The 27818-nt window shown below is 43.4% G+C and overlaps 1 pseudogene; it reads left to right on the forward strand.

Annotated features, from left to right (window-relative positions):
• LOC123743529 (methyltransferase-like protein 22) overlaps positions 1–22713 on the forward strand; it is a 35836-nt pseudogene extending 13123 nt beyond the window's left edge.
• Positions 22714–27818: the final 5105 nt, after the last annotated feature.

Genomic DNA, 27818 nt, shown 5'->3' on the forward strand with positions numbered 1-27818 from the left:
TTGTTTAATTAGGTTGTTTCCCGTCATGATGACGATGATCTGGACCTGTTAGTGGTAGTTTTGTGACAGGTGCACTATGCACATTTAATTTAGATTTTTAAACATCGTTTTTTGTTTAGGGATTTTTTCTTAATGACGCCGTTTCTTTGAAACGTTTTAAGGTTTAAATGTTCACACCCCTAGTTTACAGGAGCCCTGGCCCTGCCAGCAAACTGGCTCAGAATATACAGTCACATTAATCTTATCCAGGTAATATCACACATTGTTTAAATGTATAGCTTCAACAATGAAAGGAACAGATGGATTACATGTAGTGACTAGCAGCAATCACATTTAGAAAAGATTCATTCAAAGCTGTTAAAAGGATGGTTCAGTGATGTATCAAGTCATTGACTGTCACAACCGTCGTCAAGAATGGACCAAGGCGCAGCAGGTATGTGGGTACTCGTGTTTTTTAATTTAAAAAAAAGGAGTAAAGTATCCACTGGACAAAAACAATAAAGACTACAGCAACAGTCTTGCATGCACATACAACGCAGTGCAAGGACAACTACCCACAACCCCAAAGAAAAACACACACTCCTATATAGGACTCCCAATCAAAGGCAACTCAACACACCTGCCGTCAATTGGGAGTCCCAATCACCAACACAACCATTCACACACACAAAACCCCCTGCCACATCCTGACCAAGACTAACACAATTACGCCCTCTGCTGGTCAGGACGTGACATTGACATAATGGGGACCAGGATAGTGATTTAACATGCCTCTAAACCCACATCTGTAGATAATGGTGACCAGGATAGTGATCTGACTGGAATGGTGCCGTGTGTTTCTACCAGTCAACTCTATTGATCTGACTGACATGCGTTTTTCTGGATGTTTTTGTTGTTATTCTGTCTCTCACTGTTCAAATAAACCTACCATTAAAATGATAGACTGATCATTTCTTTGTCAGTGGGCAAACGTACAAAATCAGCAGGGGATCAAATACTTTTTTCCCTCACTGTAATAGTGCAATCAAGACATTCAACGTGAGGAAAATCACTCTCCCACCTGATTCGGGCTTGTTGCAGATGCGTGGGAGTAATGTGTTGAAAGGGAAAAAGCATACTGCTCTTGCCAGTATCACGTCAGTTCTTCCAGCTTAATGAACTGAGTGCAGGTGGATGTTTCTTCTGTAAAGGCCCAGTGCAGTCCACAATGTGGTTTTCCTGGGTTTTATACACAGTGCCTTTAGAAGGTATTCATACCCCATCGACTTTTTCCACATTTTGTTACGTTGGATTAAATAAAAAGAAATCCTCAGCAATCTATGTGTTTGCACATTTATAAAAAAAAATAAACAGAAATACCTTATTTACAGAAGTATACAGACCCTTTGCTATGAGACTCGAATTTGAGTTTAGGTGCATCCTGTTTTCGTTGATCATCCTTGATGTTTCTACAACTTGATTGGAGTCCACCTGTGGTAAATTCATTTGATTGGGCATGATTTGGAAAGGCACACACCAGTCTATTTAAGTTCCCACAGTTGACAGTGCATGTCAGAGCAAAAACCAAGACATGAGGTCAAAGGAATTGTCAGTAGAGCTCCAAGACAGGATTGTGTTGAGGCACAGATCTGGGGAAGGGTACCAAAACATTTCTGCAGCATTAAAGGTCCCCAAGAACACAGTGACCTCCATCATTCGTAAATGGAAGAAATCTGGAACCACCAAGACTTCCTAGAGCTGGCCACCCTGCCAAACTGGTCAATCGAGGGAGAAGGGCCTTGGTCCAGGGAGGTGACCAAGAACCCGAGGGTCACTCTGACAGAGCTCTAGAATTCCTCTGTGGAGATTTGAGAACTTTCCAGAAGGACAACTATCTCTGCAGCACACAATCAGGCCTTTATGGAGGATTGGCCAGACGGAAGCCACTCCTCAGTAAAAGGCACATGACAGCCCACTTGGAGTTTGTCAGAAGGCACCTAAAGACTCTCAGACCATGAGAAACTATATTCTCTGGTCTGATGAAACCAAGATTGAACTCTTTGGCCTGAATGTCAAGCGTCACCTCTGGAGGAAACCCGGCACCATCCCTACGGTGAAGCTTGGTGGTGGCAGCATCATGCTGTGGGGATGTTTTTCAGCTGCAGGAACTGGGATACTAGTCAGGATCGAGGAAAAGATGAACGGCGCAAAGTATAGAGAGATCCTTGATGAAAACCTGCTCCATAGCGCTCAGGACCTCAGACTGGGACGAAGGTTCATCTTCCAACAGGACAACGACCCTAAGCACACAGCCAAGACAACGCAGGAGTGACTTCGGGACAAGTATTTGAATGTCCTTGAGTGGCCCAGCTAGAGCCCAGACTTGAACCCGATCGAACGTCTCTGGAGAGACCTGAAAATAGCTGTGTAGCAACGCTCCCCATCCAACCAACAGAGCTTGAGAGGATCTGCAGAGAAGAATGGAACTCCCCAAATACAGGTGTGCCAAGCTTGTAGCGTCATACCCAAGAAGACTCAAGGCTGTAATCGCTGCCAAAGGTGCTTCAACAAGTTACTGAGTAAATAGCCTGAATACTTATGTCAATATGATATTTCCGTTTTTTATAAATGAGCAAAAATAAATAAATAACCTGTTTTTGCTTTGTCATTATAGGGTATTGTGTGTAGATTGATGAGGGATTTTTTTTTAATACATTTTATAAAGCTGTAGCGTAACAAAATGTGGAAAAAGTCAAGGTGTCTGAATACTTTCCGAAGGCACTGTATATTACCACACTATGAGGTTGGAATAATACTGTGAAATTGGGAAAATTATGATAATGTCCTTTTAGTATAAGAGCTGTTTGAAAAGGCTGCCTGAAATTTCACCCTGTTTTGGTGGGGTGGAGTTTTGGCCTGCCTGGTGTCATCACCAATTAGTTACTACACCAATAAGAAAAAGTGTTCCAAACCTCTCCCAATAACAGCTAGTTTTCCCTTCCCATCTCAGACCACTCAGACAGTCCTAGTGTTCCATACCTCTCTCCCAATAACAGCTAGTTTTCCCTTCCCATCTCAGACCACTCAGACAGTCCTAGTGTTCCATACCTCTCTCCCAATAACAGCTAGTTTTCCCATCCCATCTCAGACCACTCAGACAGTCCTAGTGTTCCATACCTCTCTCCCAATAACAGCTAGTTTTCCCTTCCGATCTCATACCACTCAGACAGTCCTAGCAAAATTATTGCTTGAGAAATTGCAGTTTTCTAAGAAGCAATTTTTGTCTAGTTTTTTTTACCATTATCATTGAAACCAATCACAGTAAGGTACTTAAATGTTACCCAGAAATGATTTGATATTGAGATAAAAATGGCTGCGTTTGTCCTTTAAAGTGATAATTATTGCACTTGTATTAAAGTGCTCTTCTGGAGAGGGAAAGAACATTTCAAAGGGCAAGATAATTCCAAGCTACTGTGCCTGTCTTTCTGCCTGTCTGTCTGTCTTTCTGCCTGCCTGCCTGTCTGTCTGTCTGCCTGCCTGCCTGTCTGTCTGCCTGTCTGCATAGACCAGGAAGCATCATATTAACTAGACTGTTCTTCTGAATCTATTCAGGGAATGAAAATTCCATTACTTCTAAGGTCAGGGAATGAAAATGCCATTTACTACTAAGGTCAGGGTGAGTAATAGTACTACTGCCTATCATCTCTGATTCAGAAACCATTCTACATGGTAGTCACCATGCTTCACTGAACCAAGGTCAGAATCATCTCTGATACAGAAACCATTCTACATGGTAGTCACCATGCTTCACTGAACCAAGGTCAGAATCATCTCTGATACAGAAACCATTTTACATGGTAGTTACCATGCTTCACTGAACCAAGGTCAGAATCATCTCTGATACAGAAACCATTCTACATGGTAGATACCATGCTTCACTGAACCAAGGTCAGAATCATCTCTGATACAGAAACCATTCTACATGGTAGTCACCATGCTTCACTGAACCAAGGTCAGAATCATTTTAAGAATTGATGAGCTGGTAGCAAGCTGTAAGAAGGTATCTTATTTGTCGTGTTTGTTCTATTTCCAATGTTGTGTTTTAGAGTGTTGGAAGACCAATGTCTCTGTAATGTTTCTAAGTTTAAAGTTACATAAATGCTATGTCAAATCCCAATATCTGTGTAACGTTGTGTTGCAGACGTTGGGGAGGACCTACTGAGCATGTGCCAGAAGAACGTGACGTTAAACAGACACCTGATGGAACCTGCAGGTGAGCGAACATTGAATAGTTAGTTAGACAATGTGTAGTTAGAGAACATTTAGTTAGAGAACGTTACTTAAACAACGTTTAGCACAGGGCTGCCGGCAAACGTGTGACCAGCTGGCATTTTCAATCAGGTCGGGCAGTGCCTCACCACTTCTGATTTAGTTAAATTAAAAATATTTATGCAAAGCGTTAAGATGAAGTACAAAGTAATGTTTTTTCGACTTATTTGCCTCATGATTTGTCAAATGGGGAGTGCTGCAGGCACATGGGAGTGCTGCAGGCACATGGGAGTGCTGCAGGCTGTGTGTTTCTGGACCAACCAGATTCCCAGAAATCACAGGTCATGCAGGCCAGGCACTACGCATTAAAGAATAGGCCTATTTATTTAGCAAACATGATAACGCATCCCTCCCGAGTCCAGAAACAAGCATATACTCTTTAACAGAAATGTTGCTGCAGCCTACACCAAACCATTAGCAGTCTGACATGCTGTATGGGATAACAAGGAGATGATTTACCAGTCTGATCAACTGGCCTACTGACATGCTGTATGGGATAACAAGGAGATGATTTACCAGTCTGATCAACTGGCCTACTGACATGCTGTATGGGATAACAAGGAGATGATTTACCAGTCTGGTCTACTGACATGCTGTATGGGATAACAAGGAGATGATTTACCAGTCTGATCTACTGACATGCTGTATGGGATAACAAGGAGATGATTTACCAGTCTGGTCTACTGACATGCTGTATGGGATAACAAGGAGATGATTTACCAGTCTGATCAACTGGCCTACTGAATTCAGCCTACGGTGGTCCGGCACAGGCGGCAGGTAGCCTAGGCACGGCAGGTAGCCTCGTGGTTAGAGTGTTGGTCCAGTAACCGAAAGGTTGCTGGATCGAATCCCCGAGCTGACAGGGTAAAAATCTGCCATTCTGCCCCTAAGCAAGGCAGTAAACCCACTATTCCCCGGGCACTGACAACGTGGATGTCGATTAAGGCGGCCCCCCGCACCTCTCTGATTCAGAGAGGTTGGGTTAAATGTGTCAGACACATTTCAGTTGAATACATTCAGTTTGACAACTGACTAGCTATCCCCCTTTCCTGTCCTTTCTGACAGGGTAAACCAACCTCTAACGTTATCTATCTACAGGGAACAGAGTTTTACCTGGTTAGGTCACCAAATCAGGAAAAACTCTGAGCCCCACCCCTCTGGAACCTTCAACTGGACAATATTTATTTGTGTAAATATTCTCCTGGTTCACATACATTTGATACTGCCATCCCACATTGTTTATGAAAATGTATAACACTCCAAAATATACCGTAACCCTAAAGATCTTTATTTATTAAATGCATGGTTTAGCCGATGTTAGATGTACTGTAGGGTTTTTCCACCTTGGTACTTAAAACCTCTTATGGACAGCTCGCCAATATCCAATGGTAGCGCCTGGCGCGAAATACGAAAAACCTTAAAAATGCTATAATTTCAATTTCTCAAACATATGACTATTTTACACCATTTGAAAGATAAGACTCTCCTTTATCTAACCACATTGTCCGATTTCGAAAAGGCTTTACAGCGAAAGCAAAACATTAGATTATGTCAGGAGAGTACCCAGCCAGAAATAATCACACACCCATTTTTCAAGCTAGCATATAATGTCACAAAAACCAAAACCACAGCTAAATGCAGCACTAACCTTTGATGATCTTCATCAGATGACACTCCTAGGACATTATGTTATACAATACATGCATGTTTTGTTCAATCAAGTTCATATTTATATCAAAAACCAGCTTTTTACATTAGCATGTTTTGTTCAGAACTAGCATACCCACCGAAAACTTCCAGTGAATTTACTAAATTACTCACGATAAACGTTGACAAAAAAACATAACAATTATTTTAAGAATTATAGATACAGAACTCCTTTATGCAATCGCAGTGTCCGATTTTAAAATAGCTTTTCGGTGAAAGCACATTTTGCAATATTCTGAGTATATAGCCGGCCATCACGGCTAGCTAGTTTGACACCCACCAAGTTTGGCACTCACCAAACTCAGATTTACTATAAGGAAAATTGGATTACCTTTGCTGTTCTTCGTCAGAATGCACTCCCAGGACTTCTACTTCAACAACCAATGTTGTTTTGGTTCCAAATAATCCATAGTTATATCCAAATAGCTCCGTTTTGTTCGTGCGTTCAAGTCACTATCCGAAGGGTGACGCGCCGGGGCGTTTCGTGACAAAAAAAATTCAAAATATTCCATTATCGTACTTCGAAGCATGTCAAACGCTGTTTAAAATCAATTTTTATGCGATTTTTCTCATAAAATAGCAATAATATTCCAACCGGGAGACGTTGTATCCGTTCAAACACCGAAAGTAAAACATGGAGTCGTCACATGCACGCGCGCGCCAGTGTCATTGTCCTCAGAAGGACCACTGACCAATACCCCTGCTGTTTTTCACCCAGAGACTGCAGAGCTATCGTTCAACGTTCTGGCGCCTTCCTAGAGCCAATGAAAGCCTTAGAAAATGTCACGTTAACAGCAGAGATATTTTCGATAAAGAGGCTATAGAAGGACAAGAAATGGTCAGACAGGGCACTTCCCATATTGAATCTTCTCAGGTTTTGGCCTGCCATATGAGTTCTGTTATACTCACAGACACCATTCAAACAGTTTTAGAAACTTTAGGGTGTTTTCTATCCAAATCTACTAATTATATGCATATTCTAGTTTCTGGGCAGGAGTAATAACCAGATTAAATCGGGTATGTTTTTTATCCGGCCGTGAAAATACTGCCCCCTAGCCATAACAGGTTAAATATAATATCTGTACATTTTGTTAGGGTTACATGCGTAGTAAGTTGTGAACCTGCTGGTGTTGGGTGTTTAGCGGGGAGGGCTTGCGCTTGCGCTGATTGGACCATTCTAACGAACCCACATGTGTGGTTTGGTTGGGTGGGGTTGTCCCGTCTGATTCTACTTGGCCGAGTTCGACTGTTTCAGGACCTGTTTCGGGATGTGCGTTAACACAGCCCAATCAACCTGATCAGGCGATTCGTGTTGGGTGTGTGATTCGGGTTGCTCCTCTCGCGAGACCACTCATCTGGGGACCTTGTGTGGCCCAGGAAGTGTGTGCGTTTGCTCTCTTTTGACTGAACTGCCTGACCTAGTGTGGGGCTACTGCTACTGCGTGTGTGTGGTCAGAACAAATAAATAAATAGATACAAAATCCTGTGATACCGCTTCGGACAAAAATTAGCGAAGGACTGCTTGGACAGGTTGTTTGGCTATGTGGCTCTGCTGGGTTGAAAAAGCTACATAAATAAATAGATAGAAAATCCTGTGATACCGCTTCGGACAAAAATTAGCGAAGGACTGCTTGGACAGGTTGTTTGGCTATGTGGCTCTGCTGGGTTGAAAAAGCTACATAAATAAATAGATAGAAATCCTACACGATCGCGCCTATGGAAAATTAGAAGGCTTGATTGGGTGGGCTGTTCACGAAATCGCTCGAGGAACGAGGATCTGTATGCAGTGAACAGATAGGGTGCAGGAGAATTTCGACTTAGGTAAGCGAATGGGAACTGCAAAAAATTAGTCCTACAGATAATAACGCTCCGCTTTGCTAACGGCGCCGGAAGATCAGTAGGGTCCACCGCGTAGCTGCTCTGAGGAACAGAGGACAGTACGAGGGGGGGCAAACAGTGTGAAGGGAAGCTGACTCGATTAAGCAGAATTTCCGACATACTACAAAAATCCTATGAATACAAAGTTATCCTGTGTTGAGGAAGTGTATCAGGAATAGACTGAGGTTTATAGGTCGCTTTAGGTAAGGTGAGGTGTGAATGAACGAATGTGAATAAAGATTGTATGAATGCAAATAAAAGACTAAATGAGTGAAAGTTTAGGTATGAGAAGTATATCAGAAGCGAGCCAGAAGTGTGGAGCAAGAAGGAGAAATATTGTGTGTGTGTGTGCGCTATTTTGGGACATAGAAGGAACTGTGAGGCTCCGCTGTGACAGCCGCTTGATATATGATATAGGAGGGAGAGTCGGGTTAAACTCTCGTTGGGGAAAAGGGGACAAAACCAATAGATAACGAATAAGGAAAGCTATATGTAAAAATAGAACATTGATATAATAAAGTATGTTAAACTGATAAAACTGGGAAATACATAGGATACAATAAAAAGCAGTAAACGCATACACATAGTGTGTAGGCAGGAAAGGAAAAACATACGAATAAAATATAAACTACAGAGAGTAGTTAAATAAAGCCAAGTTAGTTAGAATAAAATAAGATAAAATACCGAACCGCGATATAAAGTTATAGCATTCACGAATCGGATAGCATAGCGCAGTAGAAACACTAGTAAAGAATAAAATACCATAGAGCTGCTGGATCCCTAGGGGGCCGCAGTTTAAGGAAAAAGGATCAGATTACGATAACTAGGAGAGACAGAGAGGGTCTGGGGAAACCCTGAAAAATAGGAACCAGGACTAAGATAGACAGAATAAAATAGGATGAAGCAATAAGAAGCAATCGGATAAAATAGCGAGCAAATAAATATAAATAGAAAAGAATAGAAATTATAAGGAATAAAAAATTACTTAAACTTATAAAGCTGAGGTATAGATAGCCCTCAAAATGAATAGGACGCCGGTAGAGACCTTGGGGGCCAGACACCCCTTAAGTAAAGATGAAATAAAGAAAACGTCTGAAAAATGGGAAAAACGCACCAGGGAATTGAATACTAAGTGGCCTGCAGTGGGGACATTGGATATCTCTGTGTGTGAGGAAATGGAGATTTTAATAAAGAACTATAAACCAAACGACAAAAGAAGAAAGCAGGACACTATAGTCTAGTTCCGAATAAACAATGTCCAATCCTGATTAAAGGAAATCAAGGACACTACATACCATGGGCTACGCAGGACCTGGAAGGGTTGGTTGCCCGGTTGCCGGACCTCCATGAGGGAGCTGAAAAGTGGATCAGAACCTTTGAAGAATTTACAATGGGGAAATTGCTGGCGGTGGGCGACATAAGGGCATTGTTGGCAAGGGTAACGAGCGTGCAGAGAATGGGAGAAATCATGCAGGAGGGAGGAATCAACGGCACAGCGTGTGAGGTGTCAAGGGATGGACTGATGTTTGACAGGTATAGGCCTGCCGTCTAGAGGGCCCTAACGGCAGCATACCCAACAAAAGTGGACCCCAAGGCACTAAGGGGAGAGGCCATTGGAGCTACAGAAAACCCGGCTGCATACCTGCATGGACAATTGAAAAATGGAGAATGGAAACAGAACAGGACCCGGAGGAAAATGAACTGATGACAACAATGTTCCGGACCTCAGTGGTGGAAGCCATGCCCCAGCCGGTGAGGAACCGACTGGAGGACGTGGTGGGACTTACTTCAAAACCTTACAAAGAATTCTGTGACTATGTAATTCACGCTGTGGAGAAACATAGAAAGGAAGAACAAAAACAAACTGAACAAGGAAAGGACATCCAGAGAAGGCTGGCACAGTTGCAGCTGGATGAACTGACCAAAGGGAAAAAGAATATCCAGGCCTCAGTAACCAACCCTGTGCCCGAGATAGGAACAATGGCTGCTGTTTCACCAGGAGGGCCGCAACCGTTGACCCCTGGCCAGACCCAAGTGCCTGCCCCATTGCCAGTAGCAAATGTGTACACACAGCCCCCGAATTGGAATGGTGGGAATAGACAACAGAAAAACATACAGGGGGATCAAAGGAGACAACCCAGGACCCCACGGGGGCCGCCTGGTGTGTGTTGGGGTTGCTACCAACCGGGACCCACCAGACGTGAATGTCCCATAAACCCATGGCAGGATCGAACTGGGGATAACACCTACAATAGGCGTCCACCAACAAACAACAGCTCCGGTGGCTGGCAGCCACCTGCTAGTGGAAACCAGAATGGCTGGGGCCCTACTGGTGGATGGCAGGGCAACCAAAACCCACCCCCGGGCCCTGTGAACCCATGGTCGGGACCTAATCAGACATACTAGGGATGCCCAGAGAATCCTAAAGGGGAGGGTCAGTTCCCAATAGTAACCACGAGAGCTGACCAAGAACCTATGCTGCAGGTTCAAATAGAAAATAAAGGTATACCCATGATGATAGATACTGGAGCCACGTATATTGGTTAGGAGGAATTGAGACAGATGTAGACAGAACAGCGAGGAGATGGGGTAAATTTATTCAGGCCCAAATACCTAAAGCCGTTAGAGCAAAATCTGAATATCACTGCACAATGCAATTTGACCCTCATCAGGACCCATTATTAGAAAAGCTCTGGGTTATGGGGGCAAATGGTAGAAAAGCACCAATTATGTCCCAATGTATAATCATTGGAAAACAGGGAGCAGCCATGGATGTGATGGACGAAGATGGATCTGAATTTGTACAGAAATGGTTTAATGTTTCTGACTCTGTCCCTCACATTACATTGCTGGTGAATCAAGGTTTCACATCAAAAGATCTAGGACCCATGATGAGGAAAGCTAAAGGAAAAATATGGGACAGAACAGACAATCCATTGATTTTCCATTCCAAAAATACCTGGATACAGAGGGGAGCCTCTATGGATAGACATGGGGTATGGAGAACACATGATGGTGCCATACTTGCCACCACCACCTTATTGGTTTTGCTTATTAATGATGCACATGATCTAGACAAATAAAAAAAACAAGGTTTTTGGTCTCCTTATCTACAGGCAACAGTAGATGAGATTTTGTCAAAATGTGAAATATGCGCGAAAAACAACATACGTAAAGGCATAACCACGCCCATAGGTCACATACCGGTCCCAGAAGGTCCATTCCGACACATTGTGATGGACTACGTAGATATGATAAAACCTGCATATGGTAAAAGATACATGTTAGTCATCATAGACAGGTTTAGCAGGTGGATAGAAGCAGTACCGTCGGCTGATCAAGGAGCAAGCACCGTGATAAAATTCTTATCAAAAGAAGTAATACCTAGGTTTGGTATTCGATCAGAAATCAGCTCAGACAATGGCGCAGCGTTTATACAAAAAGATTTGCCTATCCACAGGGCTTAACTGGGTAGATGCTTTGCCGCTTGCACTAATGAGCAGTCGCATGGAAACTAACAGAAACACGCACTTGTCACCGCATGAAATGCTTACGGGTCGACCCATGCCTGTGCCATCACTAGGGGGACTCTACAAAGGTCCCTCTTTAGACATACTAGAAACAGAACTAAAATCATATGTAAAGCACCTAACCAAGATACATGAAGTTATATATTCACAGGAGAAAAAGAAGGAACCGGAGCAGAGACCAGAGGGGCCACGCCAGGTAATACCAGGGGACCTGGTCTACATTCGGGTGTTCCGGAGAAAGTGGGATCAACCAAGGAGAGAAGGACCCTACGAGGTGGCCGAAGCAACATCAACAGCCGTCCAGGTGAAAGGAAGCAAGACGTGGTATCATCTCAACCACTGCACCAGAGTCCCAACAGAAAGGAGGAAACAACCGGATAGAAAAGAGGATGCTGAGGATGCTGATACACCAAACGGGGGCGCAACAGGAGAAGGAGCAGCGGAAGAAATCGTGGCTCCAAAAGGAAGCCAGGAAGCTAACAGGCCAAGTGGAAGCCAAGAGACAACTGATACACCACCAACTGCTCTCAGAAGAAGTAAACGAAGAAACAGGGCGGGAGAAGAAACCGGCCAACCAACAATATTCAAACCTGTGGAACCAGAGACTCCAGGGTGGGGGGAAAAAAAACGATATGCCTGATACTCCTGGTGATATGCCTGCTGTGGCAGATATCTATGGCGAAAGCCCAATACAATGGGACCCCGAAGTGAACCCCAGAGAATGGGAACAATTCTTCCCTGGAATTGATGCCTACCCAGATGGGGAGCCAGGTGGGTCAGAGGAGGGAGATCCACAAGCTAAAGAAGGAAATACCCCTACAGGAGCCACTGAAGAAGAAAATATCCCAACAGAAGCTACTGAAGGAGAGACGAGCCCAACAGGAGCTGCCGAAGGAGAAACTACTCAAACAGCAGGAGGAGAAACTTCCCAAAGGAGAGAAGAGGGAGACGTTCCAAGGGCCGAAGGGCAAGGGACTTTTACACTCACCCGGTCCCCTTGATGAACAACTGAATAGGAAAGAAAGAGAGGAACCTGCCAAACAACCGGGTAGGACAAACAGGGTTAGCATTCCAGTCCCACCTCAGATCATAACGGAAACAGGAGAACAAAAATCGGTCGCATTATACAGGTTAAAACCCCTACCTGAAGTCGCATACTGTGGATGGACTCATCATCAGACGAAGGGAGAAGTGATTTGGGATCCAAAAGGATGTGACTTAACAATAATCAAAGAAGAAAATGAATGGGTGCTCAGCATAAATAACATTGAACCCGTTGAAGGAGAAGAATTTATAGTTGAACTGGCACGTACAAGACTGACTGAAGGGAGCAGTTCAACCACCATGAAAATCGAATTCACACCGGCACCCAATCTAGAGGTGCTTACAACGACAAGAACCACGACGACTGTGGCAGCTGCTGTAAGCACCACAGTGGTCACCACCAGAGTACCAACTACTACTCTGGGTGAGAAATCCACTATACCTACAACGAAACCAAAAGCATCAGAAACAGGAGGGTTCTTTACAGACATTTGGAACTTGTTGACAAAACCCTACAGTCCACCACAAGAGGACGACGCGGATGAAACAGCAAGTATGTTAGAACCAGAACCGCTCAAGGACAAAACATTGGAAGAAGCGGTAAAGAATGATTGGTGTAAATGGGCTAGGTATACGGCGGACAGACATAGAATGGACAATTGTATCTTGTGCAGCAAATCACCTTTGTCTGAAGTGTTAATAGTACCTGAACCTGCATCATTTGACAGTTGTGCTAATTGGAAAAATGCTAATTGCAATCCGGGAAAGTACCATATTCCTTTGTGTGACATTGAATGCAGAATGGCCTTGGGTAGTACTAGGGGTAAAACTATGTTAAATGAGACTGTACTGGCTAATAAGGAATGTGCTGCATACAACATTAAAACTGATTTAACTAGACCTCAGATAGACAAAGTACTGTGGTTAAGGGAAAATATGAATGTTTCTATAACTATGGTATTGGTGGGATTAACGTAGGAAACACAACTGTTAAATGTGACACTATCTGGGTGTTAGAGATTGCGGGGATTCGCAAATTTGATGAGAAAGGATTAATTACCAATAGGAGGGGTTCGTGTGGCCACATCACTCAGGTTGCACCATCTCTTACTATGTTAAAAACCCAAGATAGAGGTATTGCTGATAGCTTTTGGATGTGTGGGAAAAACAAACTTCTGAATGTTCTTCCTGAAGAATGGACTGGATTATGTGCTTTAGTCAGAGCAGTCCAACAGGTTACCATCATCAAAACACCACAGGAGGAGCATGTTAAAACTAGAACTAGGAGGGAGTATGAATCAGATCCTAGAGTGTACCTTGATTCAATTGGACAACCCAGAGGTGTGCCCAATGAGTTTAAGGCCAGAGATGAGATTAAATCTGGATTTGAATCTATATTGTTGTGGGTAACACCCAATAAGAACTTAGAGTGGATTAATTATATATACTATAACCAAAAAAGATGTATTAATTATACTGACTCTGCCTTGACAGCCTTAGGAGAACAGGTAAAGGCCACAAGCCAGATGACATGGCAGAATAGGGAAGCTCTCAACTGGCTATTGGCAGATAAGGGGGGAGTTTGTGTAATGTATGGAGATGCTTGTTGTACTTTTATTCCCAACAACACTGCACCTAATGGAACATTTTCCCTAGCTATGAATAAACTTAAAGGGTTAAGAGCAGAAGTAAAGGTGAATGCTGGGTTTGATTCTCATGCCTGGGATTGGTTGGACCTGGCTTTGGGAAAATGGGGTGCTATGTTTACTAGGCTGGCCATTATGATGGGTGGAGGTCTAGTGGCATTGGGCATTGTATTTTGCTGTGTGGTGCATTTGGTTAAATCACTTGTGGTCAAAACCACTGTTAAACAGATGTCAGTACATGGAGCAGACCCTAGACATAAGAGGGGGTCAAGAAAGAAGTTTAAGGAACATATACTGGATCCACCTCTCATAATCAATCCTGTCCCTGGTAACCCTGGACATTATATGGACAAGAATGGAAAACCTTGCAATGCTGTTGGAGGACCCCTTGATTGCCCTTTTGGTAATCCTAACTGTCGTCATGGGGTAATTCTTGGGGGAGGTTATGAGTGCCATGATTGGCGTCCTGGTGGGTTTCCTGTGTATGCCAAAGACCCCGATTCGGATGAGATAGTGCTTGTCCATGTACACAAAAAATGTCTGCAACCCAGGCGTTGCAAGTGGTGCTCCCAAGAGGACAATGATGGACATTACCATCATCCTGAACCCTTATTCTGTGCAATGTGTCAAAGAGAGGATTGCCCTATATGTGGAAATGAGGAATGTGCCCCTATGATGTAAATTCTGGTATGACTTTGAACAAACCTTAAGTGTATATTGTATTTTATGTTTGTTTTATGGTTTTCATACATATATAAATGTATGCATTTTCTTTTAAATTCAAGCCAGTTTTGCCTTCCTAAAATGAGGATCATTTATTACACGCTAGGTAATAGAAGGTATTCCGGTTACAAGTGTCTACGAACCATGCCCTTAATCTTCTAGCAGTAATGAGTGATACATGCTTAATTTCTGTTAGAGAGGGGTCCGCGAGGGAGAATCGTGTTAGAGTGTCTCAATTTGGAATGTTGTCTGTAACTTTTATTTTTGCTCACTTAGGCCTTGTTCAGATTCATAGTAAGAATATTAACTTTAATTAGGTCTATTATTCTTTTAAATTCTTGTTATATTCTTTTTATTATTTTCTATATTCTATCTATACTCTACATAACTGAGATAACCTCAGGCAAGGCTATGTGCTACATGCTCATGCTTCTTCATAGTATATCTATTATTTTGCTTCCATCCTTATTGTCTCTAGTTTAATCATGTTTGATGTGGGACTAATTAGTCCCAGAGGAGGGATTTATGTGGGAGAAAGGTAGACTTGCTGAGGGAAGGAAAAACAGAAATACATTAGCTAGCGAAAGAGGAGACTGGCAGCAGGCCCTGAGTGGAGATAACAGGTGGCCATACATCCCCAAGCAGGAACCACGCAACGGCCAGGCAAGCTGAATGTATGGCCATGACTAAATATATGCCAAGCGTAAGCATGCAATGCATGCATTATTTTCATATCCATATGAGGAGAGTCTAGCCACTACTATGTTAGAGCTAAAAGCAGATGTGGGCGTTATCCTCAGATATGGGCGTTATCCATTGGGTTGAAAGAAAAAGGTGGCAGAACGCATAGGGGGTTTTACTTCATTTACATAAAGGATGGACCTATGTATTGTATATGCATAAAAGCAGAGCCGGGGCCCAAGGAAGGGAGTTGTTGTCCGCGGACCGGCTCGGCTTTACTACTCTGTATTAAAGTCTATATTGAATTTACAAGTTCTTGTAAGAAGTGTTATTCTTAAGACAATTTTCCACGGCAGTGACAGTATTATAGTGTTGTGTTGTATCTTTAACAGGTGGAGAGGTGACAGTATTATAATGTTGTGTTGTCTCTTTAACAGGTGGGGAGGTGACAGTATTATAGTGTTGTCTCTTTAACAGGTGGGGAGGTGACAGTATTATAGTGTTGTCTCTTTAACAGGTGGGGAGGTGACAGTATTATAGTGTTGTCTCTTTAACAGGTGGAGAGGTGACAGTATTATAGTGTTATCTCTTTAACAGGTGGAGAGGTGACAGTATTATAGTGTTGTGTTGTCTCTTTAACAGGTGGAGAGGTGACAGTATTGTAGTGTTGTGTTGTCTCTTTAACAGGTGGAGAGGTGACAGTATTATAGTGTTGTGTTGTCTCTTTAACAGGTGGGGAGGTGACAGTATTATAGTGTTGTGTTGTCTCTTTAACAGGTGGAGAGGTGACAGTATTATAGTGTTGTGTTGTCTCTTTAACAGGTGGGGAGGTGACAGTATTATAGTGTTGTGTTTTCTCTTTAACAGGTGGAGAGGTGACAGTATTATAGTGTTGTGTTGTCTCTTTAACAGGTGGAGAGGTGACAGTATTATAGTGTTGTCTCTTTAACAGGTGGGGAGGTGACAGTATTATAATGTTGTGTTGTCTCTTTAACAGGTGGAGAGGTGACAGTATTATAGTGTTGTGTTGTCTCTTTAACAGGTGGGGAGGTGACAGTATTATAGTGTTGTGTTGTCTCTTTAACAGGTGGGGAGGTGACAGTATTATAGTGTTGTGTTGTCTCTTTAACATGTGGGGAGGTGCGAGTATGTCTGCTGGACTGACTCAGACACGATCTCTGCACAGGTGGGCAGGCTACACGATCACACACACACACACACACACACACACACACACACACACACACACACACACACACACACACACACACACACACACACACACACACACACACACACACACACACACACTCACATTGAGAAACACACACACACAGACATAGAGAAACACACACACATTATGTTAAACCATGGTCTCTCTGCTGATCTCTCCTCTTTCTCTCCATTCATCTCTTGTTTCTCAGATGCTGATGCAGAGTTTGGATGGACAGAGGATGAAGTGGCAGATCTCCATGACAACACAACAATTATCATTGCGGCTGACGGTAAGACAGTTGTGATCAGGTGCTATCTGGTGGGATCAGGTGCTATCTGGTGGGATCAGGTGCTATCTGGTGGGATCAGGTGCTATCTGGTGGGATCAGGTGCTATCTGGTGGGATCAGGTGTTATCCGGTGGGATCAGGTGTTAACCGGTGGGATCAGGTGTTGTCCGGTGGGATCAGGTGTTGTCCGGTGGGATCAGGTGTTGTCCGGTGGGATCAGGTGTTATCCGGTGGGATCAGGTGTTAACCGGTGGGATCAGGTGTTATCCGGTGGGATCAGGTGTTAACCGTTGGGATCAGGTGTTAACCAGGGGATCAGGTGTTATCCGGTGGGATCAGGTGTTAAGTGGTGGGATCAGGTGTTAACCGGTGGGATCAGGTGTTAACCGGTGGGATCAGGTGTTAACCGGTGGGATCAGGTGTTATCCGGTGGGATCAGGTGTTATCCGGTGGGATCAGGTGTTATCCGGGGGATCAGGTGTTATCCGGTGGGATCAGGTGTTAACCAGGGGATCAGGTGTTAACCAGGGGATCAGGTGTTATCCGGTGGGATCAGGTGTTATCCGGTGGGATCAGGTGTTAACCGGTGGGATCAGGTTTTAACCGGTGGGATCAGGTTTTAACCGGTGGAATCAGGTGTTAACCGGTGGGATCAGGTGTTAACCGGTGGGATCAGGTTTTAACCGGTGGAATCAGGTGTTAAGTGGTGGGATCAGGTGTTAACCGGTGGGATCAGGTGTTATCCGGTGGGATCAGGTGTTAAGCGGTGGGATCAGGTGTTATCCGGTGGGATCAGGTGTTAAGCGGTGGGATCAGGTGTTATCCGGTGGGATCAGGTGTTAAGCGGTGGGATCAGGTGTTAACCGGTGGGATCAGGTGGGATCAGGTGTTATCCGGTGGGATCAGGTGTTATCCGGTGGGATCAGGTTTTAACCGGTGGGATCAGGTTTTAACCGGTGGAATCAGGTGTTAAGCGGTGGGATCAGGTGTTAACCGGTGGGATCAGGTGTTAACCGATGGGATCAGGTGTTAACCGGTGGGATCAGGTTTTAACCGGTGGAATCAGGTGTTAACCGGTGGGATCAGGTGTTAACCGGTGGGATCAGGTTTTAACCGGTGGAATCAGGTGTTAAGTGGTGGGATCAGGTGTTAACCGGTGGGATCAGGTGTTATCCGGTGGGATCAGGTGTTAAGCGGTGGGATCAGGTGTTATCCGGTGGGATCAGGTGTTAAGCGGTGGGATCAGGTGTTAACCGGTGGGATCAGGTGGGATCAGGTGTTATCCAGTGGGATCAGGTGTTATCCGGTGGGATCAGGTTTTAACCGGTGGGATCAGGTTTTAACCGGTGGAATCAGGTGTTAAGCGGTGGGATCAGGTGTTAACCGGTGGGATCAGGTGTTAACCGGTGGGATCAGGTGTTAACCGGTGGGATCAGGTGTTAAGCGGTGTTATCCGGTGGGATCAGGTGTTAACCGGTGGGATCAGGTGTTAACCGGTGGGATCAGGTTTTAACCGGTGGAATCAGGTGTTAACCGGTGGGATCAGGTGTTAACCGGTGGGATCAGGTTTTAACCGGTGGAATCAGGTGTTAAGTGGTGGGACCAGGTGTTAACCGGTGGGATCAGGTGTTATCCGGTGGGATCAGGTGTTAAGCGGTGGGATCAGGTGTTAACCGGTGGGATCAGGTGGGATCAGGTGTTATCCGGTGGGATCAGGTGTTATCCGGTGGGATCAGGTTTTAACCGGTGGGATCAGGTTTTAACCGGTGGAATCAGGTTTTAAGCGGTGGGATCAGGTGTTAACCGGTGGGATCAGGTGTTAACCGGTGGGATCAGGTGTTAAGCGGTGTTATCCGGTGGGATCAGGTGTTAACCGGTGGGATCAGGTGTTAACCGGTGGGATCAGGTGTTATCCGGTGGGATCAGGTGTTATCCGGTGTTATCCGGTGGAATCAGGTGTTAAGCGGTGGGATCAGGTGTTAAGCGGTGGGATCAGGTGTTAAGCGATGGGATCAGGTGTTAACCAGTGGTATCAGGTGTTAAGCGGTGGGATCAGGTGTTATCCGGTGGGATCAGGTGTTAACCGGTGGGATCAGGTGTTAACCGGTGGAATCAGGTGTTAACCGGTGGAATCAGGTGTTAGCCGGTGGAATATTAATGATCTCCCTGCTAATTCACTAGCACTCAGAGCAGACTACAGGTAAAGACCACAGATAGTATGTTGCTGAATGATCTCTGTGGAATATTAATGGTAATAAACTGTATTTATTTGACATTTGTTCCAGTGTGCTACGATGACAATCTGACAGACGCGCTGTTCCGAACTCTGTACAGAATCTGTAACAACCTCCGTCTCCCCTGTACTACATACCTGTCTATAGAGAAGAGGTAACATACCTGTCTATAGAGAAGAGGTAACATACCTGTACTACATACCTGTCTATAGAGAAGAAGTAACATACCCTTCTATAGAGAAGAGGTAACAAACCTGTACTACATACCTGTCTATAGAGAAGAGGTAACAAACCTGTACAACATACCTGTCTATAGAGAAGAGGCAACATACCTGTACTACATACCTGTCTATAGAGAAGAGGTAACATACCTGTATTCTATAGAGAAGAGGTAACATACCTGTACTACATACCTGTCTATAGAGAAGAGGTAACATACCTGTACTCTCCTGTCTATAGAGAAGAGGTAACAAACCTGTACTACATACCTGTCTATAGAGAAGAGGTAACAAACCTGTACAACATACCTGTCTATAGAGAAGAGGCAACATACCTGTACTACATACCTGTCTATAGAGAAGAGGTAACATACCTGTACTACATACCTGTCTATAGAGAAGAGGTAACATACCTGTACTACATACCTGTCTATAGAGAAGAGGTAACATACCTGTACTACATACCTGTCTATAGAGAAGAGGTAACATACCTGTACTACATACCTGTCTATAGAGAAGAGGTAACAAACCTGTACTACATACCTGTCTATAGAGAAGAGGTAACAAACCTGTACTACATACCTGTCTATAGAGAAGAGGTAACATACCTGTACTACATACCTGTCTATAGAGAAGAGGTAACATACCTGTACTACATACCTGTCTATAGAGAAGAGGTAACATACCTGTACTACATACCTGTCTATAGAGAAGAGGTAACATACCTGTACTACATACCTGTCTATAGAGAAGAGGTAACATACCTGTACTACATACCTGTCTATAGAGAAGAGGTAACATACCTGTACTACATACCTGTCTATAGAGAAGAGGTAACATACCTGTACTACATGCCTGTCTATAGAGAAGAGGTAACAACCCTGTACTACATACCTGTCTATAGAGAAGAGGTAACATACCTGTACTACATACCTGTCTATAGAGAAGAGGTAACAACCCTGTACTTATACCTGTCTATAGAGAAGAGGTAAGAACCCTGTACTACATACCTGTCTATAGAGAAGAGGTAACAACCCTGTACTACATACCTGTCTATAGAGAAGAGGTAACATACCTGTACTACATACCTGTCTATAGAGAAGAGGTAACATACCTGTACTACATACCTGTCTATAGAGAAGAGGTAACAACCCTGTACTACATACCTGTCTATAGAGAAGAGGTAACATACCTGTCTATAGAGAAGAGGTAACATACCTGTACTACATACCTGTCTATAGAGAAGAGGTAACATACCCTTCTATAGAGAAGAGGTAACAAACCTGTACTACATACCTGTCTATAGAGAAGAGGTAACAAACCTGTACAACATACCTGTCTATAGAGAAGAGGCAACATACCTGTACTACATACCTGTCTATAGAGAAGAGGTAACATACCTGTACTACATACCTGTCTATAGAGAAGAGGTAACATACCTGTACTACATACCTGTCTATAGAGAAGAGGTAACATACCTGTACTACATACCTGTCTATAGAGAAGAGGTAACATACCTGTACTACATACCTGTCTATAGAGAAGAGGTAACAAACCTGTACTACATACCTGTCTATAGAGAAGAGGTAACAAACCTGTACTACATACCTGTCTATAGAGAAGAGGTAACATACCTGTACTACATACCTGTCTATAGAGAAGAGGTAACATACCTGTACTACATACCTGTCTATAGAGAAGAGGTAACATACCTGTACTACATACCTGTCTATAGAGAAGAGGTAACATACCTGTACTACATACCTGTCTATAGAGAAGAGGTAACATACCTGTACTACATGCCTGTCTATAGAGAAGAGGTAACAACCCTGTACTACATACCTGTCTATAGAGAAGAGGTAACATACCTGTACTACATACCTGTCTATAGAGAAGAGGTAACATACCTGTACTACATACCTGTCTATAGAGAAGAGGTAACAACCCTGTACTACATACCTGTCTATAGAGAAGAGGTAACAACCCTGTACTACATACCTGTCTATAGAGAAGAGGTAACATACCTGTACTACATACCTGTCTATAGAGAAGAGGTAACATACCTGTACTACATACCTGTCTATAGAGAAGAGGTAACAACCCTGTACTACATACCTGTCTATAGAGAAGAGGTAACATACCTGTCTATAGAGAAGAGGTAACATACCTGTCTATAGAGAAGAGGTAACAACCCTGTACTACATACCTGTCTATAGAGAAGAGGTAACAACCCTGTACTACATACCTGTCTATAGAGAAGAGGTAACATACCTGTACTACATACCTGTCTATAGAGAAGAGGTAACATACCTGTACTACATACCTGTCTATAGAGAAGAGGTAACAACCCTGTACTACATACCTGTCTATAGAGAAGAGGTAACATACCTGTCTATAGAGAAGAGGTAACATACCTGTCTATAGAGAAGAGGTAACATACCTGTACTACATACCTGTCTATAGAGAAGAGGTAACAAACCTGTCCTACATACCTGTCTAAAGAGAAGAGGTAACATACCTGTACTACATACCTGTCTATAGAGAAGAGGTAACATACCTGTACTACATATCTGTCTATAGAGAAGAGGTAACATACCTGTACAACAGTGCCTTCGGTAAGAATTCAGATCCCTTGACTTTCTCCACATTTCATTACATGACAGACTCATTCTAAAACGTAATACATTTCATTTTTTCCTCATCAATCTACACACAGTTACCAATAATGACAAAGCAAAAACTGGTTATTCGATTTTTTTAATCAAATGTATAAAAAACATTAAAATGAATTAACACATTTACATACGTATTCAGACCCTTAACTCAGTACTTTGTTGAAGCATCTTTGACAGTGATTACAGCCTTGAGTCTTTAATTACAGTGTGTGTGTGTGTGTGTGTGTGTGTGTGTGTGTGTGTGTGTGTGTGTGTGTGTGTGTGTGTGTGTGTGTGTGTGTTCGTTCGTTCGTTCGTTCGTTCGTTCGTTCGTTCGTTCCCCAGGCTGAACTTCACTCTGAGACACATGGACATATCATGCGAGGCCTACGACCATTTCCGCCACTGTCTGTGTGAGATGCAGGAGCTACAGAACAGACGGACATGCTTCATAGTGGAGCAGGTCAAACCCTCTTTCCCACAGTGCCTGCTGTATGAGCGCATAGAGCAACTGGTGAGAGACAAACACTTGACTGAACCTAGAAAACCCCTACCCAACAGAATGTTTCTAGTACTATATCCTAAACCCAACAGAATGTTTCTAGTACTATATCCTAAACCCAACAGAATGTTTCTAGTACTATGTCCTAAACCCAACAGAATGTTTCCAGTACTATATCCTAAACCCAACAGAATGTTTCTAGTACTATATCCTAAAGCCAACAGAATGTTTCTAGTACTATATCTTAAACCCAACAGAATGTTTCTAGTACTATATCCTAAACCCTACCCAACAGAATGTTTCTAGTACTATATCCTAAACCCAACAGAATGTTTCTAGTACAATATCCTAAACCCAACAGAATGTTTCTAGTACTATATCCTAAACCCAAAATAATGTTTCTAGTACTATATCCTAAACCCAACAGAATGTTTCTAGTACTATATCCTAAACCCAACAGAATGTTTCTAGTACAATATCCTAAACCCAACAGAATGTTTCTAGTACAATATCCTAAACCCAACAGAATGTTTCTAGTACTATATCCCAAACCCTACCCAACAGAATGTTTCTAGTACAATATCCTAAACCCAACAGAATGTTTCTACTACTATATCCTAAACCCAACAGAATGTTTTTAGAACTATATCCTAAACCCAACAGAATGTTTTTAGTGCTATATCCTAAACCCAACATTGTTTCTAGAGCTATATCCTAAACCCAACAGAATGTTTCTAGTACTATATCCTAAACCCAACAGAATGTTTCTAGTACTATATCCTAAACCCAACAGAATGTTTCTAGTACTATATCCTAAACCCAACAGAATGTTTCTAGTACTATATCCTAAACCCAACAGAATGTTTCTAGTACTATATCCTAAACCCTACCCAACAGAATGTTTCTAGTACAATATCCTAAACCCAACAGAATGTTTCTAGTACTATATCCTAAACCCAACAGAATGTTTCTAGTACTATATCCTAAACCCTACCCAACAGAATGTTTCTAGTACAATATCCTAAACCCAACAGAATGTTTCTAGTACAATATCCTAAACCCAACAGAATGTTTCTAGTACTATATCCTAAACCCAACAGAATGTTTCCACTACTATATCCTAAACCCAACAGAATGTTTCTAGTACTATATCCTAAACCCAACAGAATGTTTCTAGTACTATATCCTAAACCCAAAATAATGTTTCTAGTACTATATCCTAAACCCAACAGAATGTTTCTAGTACTATATCCTAAACCCAACAGAATGTTTCTAGTACTATATCCTAAACCCAACAGAATGTTTCTAGTACTATATCCTAAACCCAACAGAATGTTTCTAGTACTATATCCTAAACCCAACAGAATGTTTCTAGTACTATATCCTAAACCAAACAGAATGTTTCTAGTACTATATCCTAAACCCAACAGAATGTTTCTAGTACTATATCCTAAACCCAACAGAATGTTTCTAGTACTATATCCTAAACCCAACAGAATGTTTCTAGTACTATATCATAAACCCAACAGAATGTTTCTAGTACAATATCCTAAACCCAACAGAATGTTTCTAGTACAATATCCTAAACCCAACAGAATGTTTCTAGTACTATATCCTAAACCCTACCCAACAGAATGTTTCTAGAGCTATATCCTAAACCCAACAGAATGTTTCTAGTACTATATCCTAAACCCAACAGAATGTTTCTAGTACTATATCGTAAACCCTATCCAACAGAATGTTTGTAGTTCTATATCCTAACACCTACCCAACAGAATGTTTCTAGTACTATATCCTAAACCCCATCCAACATAATGTTTCTAGTGCTATATCCTAAACCCAACAGAATGTTTCTAGAGCTATATCCTAAACCCAACAGAATGTTTCTAGTACTATATCCTAAACCCAACAGAATGTTTCTACTACTATATCCTAAACCCAACAGAATGTTTCTACTACTATATACTAAACCCAACAAAATGTTTCTAGTACTAAATCCTAAACCCTACCCAACAGAATGTTTCTAGTACTATATCCTAAACCCAACAGAATGTTTCTAGTACTATATCCTAAACCCAACAGAATGTTTCTAGTACTTTATCCTAAACCCCTATCGAATAGAATGTTTCTACTACTATATCCTAAACCCAACAGAATGTTTCTAGTACTATATCCTAAACCCAACAGAATGTTTCCAGTACTATATCCTAAACCCAACAGAATGTTTCTAGTACTATATCCTAAACCCAACAGAATGTTTCTAGTACTATATCCTAAACCCCTACTCAACAGAATATTTCTAGTACTACATCCTAAACCCCTACTCAAGAGAATGTTTCTAGTACTATATCCTAAACCCAACAGAATGTTTCTATACTATATCCTAAACCCAACAGAATGTTTCTAGTACTACATCCTAAACCGCTATCCAACAGAATGTTTCTATACTATATCCTAAACCCAACAGAATGTTTCTATACTATATCCTAAACCCAACAGAATGTTTCTAGTACTATATCCTAAACCCCTATCCAACAGAATGTTTCTATACTATATCCTAAACCCAACAGAATGTTTCTAGTACTATATCCTAAACCCAACAGAATGTTTCTAGTACTATATCCTAAACCCAACAGAATGTTTCCAGTACTATATCCTAAACCCGACAGAATGTTTCTAGTACTATATCCTAAACCCAACAGAATGTTTCTAGTACTATATCTTAAACCCAACAGAATGTTTCTAGTACTATATCCTAAACCCTACCCAACAGAATGTTTCTAGTACTATATCCTAAACCCAACAGAATGTTTCTGGTACAATATCCTAAACCCAACAGAATGTTTCTAGTAATATATCCTAAACCCAACAGAATGTTTCTAGTACTATATCCTAAACCCAACAGAATGTTTCTAGTACTATATCATAAACCCAACAGAATGTTTCTAGTACAATATCCTTAACTCAATAGAATGTTTCTAGTACTATATCCTAAACCCAACAGAATGTTTCTAGTACTATATCCTAAACCCTACCCAACAGAATGTTTCTAGTACAATATCCTAAACCCAACATAATGTTTCTAGTACTATATCCTAAACCCAACAGAATGTTTCTAGTACTATATCCTAAACCCAACAGAATGTTTCTAGTACTATATCCTAAACCCAACAGAATGTTTCTAGTTGTCACGTCCTGGCCAGTATATAAGGTTAATTGTTTTGTAGTTTGGTCAGGGCGTGGCAGGGGGTATTTGTTTTCTGTGGTTCGGGGTGGTGTGTTTTGTGTAAAGGGTGTTTGATTTAGTAATTCCGGGTTTTGGTTTATGTTTAGTATTCTATGGTTAGTCTAGGTTGTGTGTTTCTATGTTTGGTTGATTGGGGTTGGGACTCTCAGTTGAAGGCAGGTGTTGTCTATCTGCCTTTGATTGAGAGTTCCATATATTAGGGTGTGTTTGTATGTGTGATTTGTGGGTGATTATTCTGTGTATAGCCTTGTGCCTTACCAGACTGTTTATTTGTCGAGTGTTCGTGTTTTGTTATTTTGTATGGTCATTTTTGAGATTAATTAAAAATCAAGATGAGCATTCACGTACCTGCTGCGTATTGGTCCACATTTTCTGATGACGATTTCGCATTATCGTCAGAAGACGAAGACAACTGTGACAGAATCACCCACCACCAAAGGACCAAGCAGCAGAGGAAGGAGCAGACGGAGTTCGAGTTGGACTGGCGGGAGAAGTGGACTTGGGAGGAAGTTCTGGACGGGGCCGGACCCTGGCATCAGGCTGGGGATTATCGACGCCCGCAGGGGGAAATTGAGGCAGCCAAGGCAGAGAGGCGGTGGTACGAGGCCAAGTACGCGCTGAAGGAGAAGCACGAGAGGCACCCCCAAGAAAATTTTGGGGGGGGGCACACGGGTAGTTTGGCTAGGCGTAAGAAGAGCCGGAAGCCAGCTACTCGTGGTTATATGGAGGAGCGTATGGGGTGGAGAGCGCTATGTTTCGCTGAGGAGCGCACTATCTCACCCATACGCACGCACAGTCCGGTGCGCGTTATTCCAGCCCTCTCGCAGGTGCCGTGCTAGAGCGGGCATCCAGCCTGGTAGGAGGATGCCTGCGCAGCGCATCTGGTCGCCGGTACGCCTCCGAGGACCAGGCTACCCAACTCCCGCTCACGCACGGCTACCATCAGGCCCCTGCACAGCCCAGTCTGCCCTGTACGAGCACCCCGCTCGTACAGGGCTACTAGTTCCATCCAGCCAAGGCGGGTTGTGCAGGAGGTAAGATCTAGACCGGCTGTGCGCCTCCATAGCCCTGGGTTTCCAGCTCCTGTCTCTCGTGCGGACCCGGAAGTGCGTCAACCCAGTCCGACTCGTCCTGTTCCCGCTCCCCGCACTAGCCTGGAGGTGCGTGTACATAATCTGGTAATCCCAGTACCAGCACCACGCACCAGGCTACAAGTGCGTCAACCCAGCCTCGCCAGTCAACAGTCTTCATCAGAGCTGCCCGCCAGTCAACAGTCTTCATCAGAGCTGCCCGCCAGTCAACAGTCATCATCAGAGCTGCCCGCCAGTCAACAGTCATCGTCAGAGCTGCCCGCCAGTCAACAGTCATCGTCAGAGCTGCCCGCCAGTCAACAGTCATCGTCAGAGCTGCCCGCCAGTCAACAGTCATCGTCAGAGCTGCCCGCCAGTCAACAGTCATCGTCAGAGCTGCCCGCCAGTCAACAGTCATCGTCAGAGCTGCCCGCCAGTCAACAGTCATCGTCAGAGCTGCCCGCCAGTCAACAGTCATCGTCAGAGCTGCCCGCCAGTCAACAGTCGTCAGAGCTGCCCGCCAGTCAACAGTCGCCAGAGAGGTCAGACTGCGCTGAACTGCCGGAGTGGCCAGACTGCGCTGAACTGCCGGAGTGGTCAGACTGCGCTGAACTGCCGGAGTGGCCAGACTGCGCTGAACTGCCGGAGTGGCCAGACTGCGCTGAACTGCCGGAGTGGCCAGACTGCGCTGAACTGCCGGAGTGGCCAGACTGCCCTGAACTGCCGGAGTGGCCAGACTGCCCTGAACTGCCGGGTGGCCAGACTGCCCTGAACTGCCGGAGTGGCCAGACTGCCCTGAACTGCCGGAGTGGCCAGACTGCCCTGAACTGCCGGAGTGGCCAGACTGCCCTGAACTGCCGGAGTGGCCAGAC

Source organism: Salmo salar, chromosome ssa06 (assembly GCF_905237065.1).
Source record: "Salmo salar chromosome ssa06, Ssal_v3.1, whole genome shotgun sequence".
NCBI classification, from domain to species: domain Eukaryota; kingdom Metazoa; phylum Chordata; class Actinopteri; order Salmoniformes; family Salmonidae; genus Salmo; species Salmo salar.